Here is an 8045-nt window from a genome sequence, read left to right as displayed (position 1 = left end):
AGACAAATTTTTTCCCCTTTTGACAAGTTGTTGAATCTTCCTGCCATAAATGAATTTTCTAGTGGTGTAGCAAAAGGGTTTGTGCTACTTTTGAAGTACCTGTCAGGATATATGCTATTAATTTAATTATGTGTTTAGATAAAATATTTTAATAATTTTAAGATTAATATTTAAGTAGGAGATTGTTAGGATATATATTATTAATCATGCATTTAGATATAGTACATCACAACAATTGAGATGGTTAAAAGTCTAGTGAGAAATTGTTGGGATATATACTATTAATCATATATTAAGAAATAATATTTATTGTAAAATAGATATTTACTCAATTTTAATAGATCATATATTCGTTTATGTTGTCTGTGTACTTATATAGTAGATAATTTAGTATATATAGTTTTATCTTATATACAGAGAACTAAATCATTGATTATAAGTATAAAGATTTTTTGTTCACAATCTTAGATGAAAATTGGACATGCCATCGGTACGATTGTAGCATAAGATTATATATAATTTATCTTGATTATGTGAATTGTATAGTTTCAACTTCTTGTGCAAGTGCATTGTATATGTATTGAACGAGACGGAGTGGAGATAGTTATTTTAGACTGGCTGACAATAACATATTTCTAAATTATTGAATGTACTTATATTCTTAATCCTGATATAACTATTATGATAAGTATATATTAATTATCATTTTGATTTATTAAAAGGTGAGATTCTGATATGTGTCAATATGCCTGATAAATTGGATGACAATAATATATATTGATGAAATAATAAGTTAGTTCATAGAATTCATATCTCGTTATAGAGATTGATTGATATGTCTTTTCGAGAAGCTTATAAGTTTTCACCATGTCAAACTTTGCTAGTGGATTTATGAATCTGACACATGAAATAAGTTAAGTAGTGCTCTAAAGGAAATTAATTTTTCAAGTTAAATTTGTTAAGAATTTAATTTATTGATTAGTATCTGTAATCTTAACATGAGAAATTAAATAAGTGTTTAATGGTGAATTTTCAAATATAAATAGAGGAGTACAATAATTATGAATTTCTAGTGGAATGATTTATACTTTATCATGGTAAAAATAACGGAAATTAATTATTTAAAATTATTTAAAATTATTTCATGATAGGAAGCCCCAATAATTAATATTATGGTTCTTATAGTGTCCATATTAAACTAGAACTTAGAATTCTATTTCTAAGGGGAGAAGAAGTATCAGGTGAGTTTGGTATTGTGTTTTGTTCTCCTTTTTGGATTTTAAAGATATCTTTATTATTAGGATTTTTTTAAACCTTAGAAAGATTGATTAGTTTTATTTGATACTTGTCCACCCAAATATTGAGAGAGTTCAGATGTGAACTTAGGATCACCGTAGAACAGTGGCGTAGCCAAATTTTTCATAAAGGGTGTCCAAGAATCACATAGGTAAGAAAAAAAAATTTGACGATGGGTGCACTAAAATTTTGAAATCAAATTGTGTAACATTAATAATTAAATTTCTTTAATGAAAAAATATACTAAATTTTAGAAATCAAACCACGTAAGATTTTTCTTTAATTTTCATGTTTGTTTGATAGGAAATGAACGAAAAAGAAAAAAGAGAAAGAGAAAGAGAAAATTCAGTTTATGAAGAAATCACTTTTATACGTCAAGATTTTACCAACCTTTGGCGACTTAACAACAAGATATGAAAAAAAAAGAGTAAAATTAAACGAGTCTTTTTTTAAAAAATTCTATACAGAGCCTTTTTCACTTTTAGTAGTGGTATAAAAAAAATAATTAGAATTTTCTAATTAAATTTAAATTAAATAATTACTTTTACATTTTATTGAAAAATATGGTTTAAATGCTTTTTTTGTTATATTTTGAAGTTGTAGGTCTCTAATTTGAGATTATTTGCAGCAACTCGAATTCGAACCTCTGTGTGCGCGATGGCCCAAGATACCGTTGGGCTAGGAGACTTTAGTGTGCTTTAGGGTGTCCAAAATGTTTTATTTAACCATTTAAGGTGTAATTTTACTTATATATTAGATGTAATTTTCCGATGAATAAGACCGCAAACTGTTGTCTAACTTGTAGATACTTAGATTCATTTGAAAATATCAAGTCACGCTTCAAAAGGTAATTCTTGAATAAAATTTATGTAAATTTATGTGTTCTAGCATATTATATTCTAGCATAAACGATTTGATTATCTATTATACATGTAAACATAAAAATTTAGTATGCTTTCGTTGTGCATATTGTTTTCCAACGATTCCTTGTATATATGACTTTGTTACTGGTTAAAGAAAAATTTTAATAATCTAAATTAAAATATTTATCTAAACTACTCTTTTATCTCTTACATACACTATATTGATTATTAGATCTATAAGTATTAAAAAAATAAAAAAAATATATTTTTGTTTTTAAAAAATCATCAAATATATCAAGATAATAAAATCAAGTTAATAAAACGACAAATATTTAGAATCGAATAAAGTAGCATTTGTTTTTCTAATGTTTCATTCTAAAAAGGGAAAATACCCAAATACCCCCTCAACCTATGCCCGAAATCTCAGAGACACACTTATACTATATTAAGTCCCTATTATCCCCTGAACTTATTTTATATGTAATTTTCTACCCCTTTTTAGCCTACGTGGCACTAGTTTGAAAAAAAAAGTCAACCATTGTTGGGCCCACAAGATAGTGTTACGTAAGCTAAAAAGAGGTAAAGTACCCCTCAACTTATGCCCGAAATTTCAGAAATACACTTATACTATACTAAAGTCCTATTACCTAACTGAACTTATTTTATTAATAATTTTTTACACCTTTTCGACATAGGTGACACAATCTTGTGGATCTAACGCTTGTTGACTTTTTTTTCCAAGTTAGTGCCACATAGACAAAAAAGGGGTAGAAAATTACTTATAAAATAAGTTCAGGGGTAATAGGACCTTAGTATAATATAAATATCTCTGAGATGTCAGTTTTAGGTTGAGGGGATACTTGTGAGTTTTCCCAAAATAAATAAAGAAGTAAAGGTGAAGTAGGAAAAAATATGAACAGGAGAATAGCCAAGAGATCAAAATTTGTTTTGTTTTCCATTTTGTTTTTTGCTTTAGGCATCAAGTCTATAACTTATATGCGGATGTGTTGTTTGGGTATGCGTTTTCATAAAGATTGAAAATGCATACCCAAACAATGAAATTCTTAGATGCAAGTTTTGATTAATCAAGTCTCAAAACGAAAAAAAATAATCAAACATTGAGCTTGAACCACAAAGTTAAATAGTGATCTCATACAAAGTAATCTCGAGTAATTTGGAATTGCTAATTCTTTAACAGTCAAATTATACAAATGCAAATTCTTATTAATCAAGTCTCCAAGCTAAAATCAAGCATCGAGTATGGACCAAAAAATAATAGTGATCCTACACAAAGCGATAAAAATCTTGAGTCATTTGGAGTCGCTAATAATTCTTCGATAAGAACCTAATCGATCAAGGCTCAAAGTAAGAATCAAAACATCACTTATGAACAAAAAGAAGTAGTGTTCATACACGAAATACATCAACTATGAAAAAAAATAGTGTTCCTACACAAAGCGAGCTAGCTCAAGAATCGAGTCATCTTTAATTAAAAATGTTTTATTGTAATGATCTTTTTTTATCGTTATGGATAGATTATGGTGAAAGATTTGGATAAAAAAAAATTAGGTAATGACTTGAAAAAACTTAAGCAAGGCTAGTCTTAAACGAAATCTGAGTGCGTTGAGGTCTAGGACAATTTGGGATGGGTTGAATGATATGTCTAAACTCGGATCATGTTTTCTAGTAACTAAGATGTTAAGAAATTCATAGAGCTTTTCGAAGTGAATTTTGATAAGTAGAACTCTCACAATCAAACTTAGTGTGAAGGGGTTAGAATTTTGTGCGAGAGTCTCATAACCTCATATATTTTTGTAACTCTATTCTTAAAAAAATAAGGGGCATAATTTCCCCCCAAATTCTTCATTACTCCCTTTACTTGTTGATTCTAAGACTTAGAAATTAAGATGTTATTTTAGGGGGAGAGGTTTGACTTAAATTAGTGGTGGAAAAAGCTTTGATTTAGATAGAATCGTCATGAAATTGGATTGAAACAAGGAATAAGTAATAATTTGGATTCAAATAGATCATTGTTCATCGATTTTTCGTATTCTATTATTGTTGTAACACTAATAACAAGTCAAAATATTACAAAAGGGGAAAACTCAAGTTCTTTAAAACACTTAGACTTGTTTCGAGGTAGGTGATGATTGTATATTTTTTGAGTTATGCATGTTAACTTCGATATAGAATTACTTTTGTAATGCATGTGAGGAAAATAAAAAAGGTTAATCTGAAGTGACATCATGTTGATTATCTCATGCAATAAACGTGTTTATTTACTTGTGGCTTCAGATGTGGTTGTTCATTGTGATTGTGCATGTTGTTTGTGATTGATGGTTGGCTTGGATATCACGTTGGTACAGTATACTAATAGTTGGCTCAAATATAACGCTTGATATGAAACAGTAACAATGGTAGGCTCGAGTATAGTGCGCTGATACACCAACAAGTTGTATGTGGATTTCATGAAAGAATCAGTTATATATGTGCTATTGTGATCATTGATATATGTGTTGGATAAATTATTTGTAGTTACTTATTTTGCATTCATGTTTGGAACTGAGATTGTATGATACTATCAGTACATGGTGATTTGATTCTGATATTGCACTTACTTTTTCTTTGGAAGTACGTGACATATTCTGATGACTACTAAGAGACTTTAGTTATGATTTTAGCACTATTTGAATATATTGTCCAAACTATCATGGATTTGTCAGGCGATTCTACTCCCTATTCCAAACTTAGAACCTTTCTTTTGCATAATACTTGAGTTTTGGGATTGCATTTCCGTACTCTTTATTTATTAGAATTTTGGTACTAAGACTTTTAGACTCTAAGGGGTCAATTATATTTCTGCATATTGTTTTGATAATTAATTTAGTTTATGTGAACTATATCTGTATTGCTTTAAAACATGTTATGTTAAGCTGTTGGTAGATAGTTCTCCCGTCAGGTGGTTTAGTGTGAGTGTCATTCACGATGGTTTGAATTGTAATATTTATATTACATTAAAAATAATTTTTATCAGCAATTAATTATTTGCAATAATTTAATTATTGTTAAATATATTTTTATTATGTAATAATTAACACTCTTAGTGAATGTCCCTAAAATCTATAGTGCCATCGAATACGACAATGAACTAATGTCGATAAACACTTTAACACTATTTGTTAATGTGCATATTTATAAATACCACTAAAACCTATTTTTGTTGCAACATTACTTCTTAAGTGAGATTTTCCAATTAACTTTCTCACTAATCAAACTCTAAAATGAATATCAAATATCAAACATCAAATGAATAGAAAGAAATAGAACAGTGGTCCTATGGGAAGAGGAGCAACAGTCACAATCAATAAGATTCTAACACAAATATCGAACATCGAAAAAAAAAGTGGTCCTTAAGTAGAGGGTAGCAACAGTCACAATCTGTCTGTTACGTTGCTGTAGTAGTTGGGCAGAAAAAGTGAGTAGGCAATAGAGAGAGATCAGAAGGTAAGGTAATACTGTGTTAGTACTGCTACAGACTTACAGTATAGTGTTTTTAATAATATATTCCCTTCGTCTCATTTTATATTACTTTTTAAATTCAAATAAATTTATCTTTAATTGTAATATTTTCATATATCTTCTAAACATTTTGAATTATCAATCAACGTGACTTATAGTACTTTTTATGTTGTTTACAATTATAAAAATTAAAGACTTTATACGTAAACTTTCGATTAAACTTAAATTATTTGACTCTAAAAAATAAAAGATGTCGTGTATATATATATATATATATATATATATTACAAAAATAAAAAGTGGAGATCAAACACATGAATGCACACTATTAAGTACCAAAGAAAGAAGAAAAAAAGTGAGTAATTACGAAGACAAAAAGGAAAGTTGAAACTCAGGGTTACAGGCTTTTATACTTCCAATCCTATCTTTTATTAGCTTTTGTTTTGTTTTCATTTACTAGTCTTAACTCTCAAATAGTATATAAAGACCCCACTTTTATTCTTCTTTACTGCCAATATACTATTATGCTCACTCCTCTTTTTCCTTTTTATCTTAATTATTTATTTGGATGTATCTTGATTAATTTTAAAAAATATTTATATTATCATATTTCATTAATAACATGTGATGAATAACTTGATGTACTAAAATGTGGACATATGAAATTCGATGGAGTATTAGTCATTAGGGATTTTTGTAGTTTGAGTAGAAATCGATTTAAATAGAAAAATTAAATCAAAGTTATAGTTGGTTTGGTTTTATAGTCGTTAGCTTTTTTTTATTTTGATTTGTTTTCTCCACTCTTAAAGAAAAACTTGTGGTGGGTGATGTTGGTAGGTATCTGTTTGCTGAGTAATTTATTTTACTATTTCCCTATTCTGTTTTTTTGTTTTTTTATAATTTTTATTTTTGTTTATAATTAATAATCGAACAATCGAATCAAAGTGAGAATTGTATATTACATTTAATTTGATTTGATTTTAATTATTTAAAATTCAAATAAATCGATTTGATTTTAATTTTGATCTATAATATCTAAACCGATTCGTGGTTGCCTCTACTTGTCAACTCCCGCAAATAACATATAGTATTAGATAACTTTATCCATAAGGTCCATAAATAAAAATTCATGAAATAGTTGTTTCCTCCCACCAATAACATGTGTGAGAGTTTACCAAAGAGAAAACACATAAAAACCCTCCTAAACATGTCCACTAAACTTACTTTATACTTTAACTTTACAAATAATTATTCACTCTCCTAATCTCTTTCATGTGAATTAAAATCCACCCAAAAACTAATGTGACAAATAGAAAAAATAAAAAACGAATGACAACGTAAAAAAAATTAAAATAAATAAATAAATAGGCCTCTTTTTTTCTTTTCAAACCAATAAGGTTTCATCTTCCTCACACTTACCACCCCACTAACTTTATCCACCAACAATCCCACCTTTTCGATCTTTGAAACCCCCACCCGCACCCCTCTTTCTCCTATTTCGAACCCCGTTGCCACCCATACTTGCCTTTTCTTCTTCTTCGAGCTACCCTCCCCGCCACCTTCTTTCTTGTTCTTCAAAACACCCTCACTTATTCCTTCATTTCAAATTATTTTGCTTATTATTCAAAGTGATGAATAAAAAAAAATAATCAACATCTTAGTGTTGCTTCGAGATCTTATTGATGGAAGGGTTTGTTGATTATGATGAACTTGAAGCTTTTCTGATAAAAAATTTATAATTTTTTTTATCTCAAATTAGTTAATTAATTTGAATATTTGTTTATTTTTGATAATGTATTTTAAAAATTGAATGTTTTCTAATCTTGAATATGTTTCAGAGTTTGATTTTATTTTTGAGATTTTATGTTTATAATCTTGGATTTATTCTCAACTTTTTTCTATTTTTACCTTTCTGAAATTATATAAATTAAAAAAAAACAAAAAATAATTTTTAAAACTCAAATAATTTTCAATGTGCACTGACGTGACAATGACGCAGCATTGATGTGAAGCGTCCGTAATATATTTATTACTATGAGACTGATATTATAGTATTAGGGTTAAAAAATTACTTTAAAAATTGTGTAATTTAAATATTAAAGTAAATTATATTCTCAAATTTAAGAATTTTAATTTATTTTCTCAATACCAAAATTAAAACATATGTAAAAGAATTACTTATATTTTTTACTCGATTAGAAGTTGAATTTGAGACTTTATAATAATAAATTCAATTTATTGATCATTAAGCTAGACCATTGGATGCATCTCCTCACTCACATTTTCTTCTTTATCTTTGTACTGTGGTCTATGCATAGTAATTCATTTTGTCTCTTCATAAATGAAGATATTACTATTCGAGAAGTA

The sequence above is a fragment of the Solanum lycopersicum genome, chromosome 1, assembly GCF_036512215.1.
Source record: "Solanum lycopersicum chromosome 1, SLM_r2.1".
Lineage (NCBI taxonomy): Eukaryota > Viridiplantae > Streptophyta > Magnoliopsida > Solanales > Solanaceae > Solanum > Solanum lycopersicum.
Note: the sequence above shows the minus strand (reverse complement) of the source record.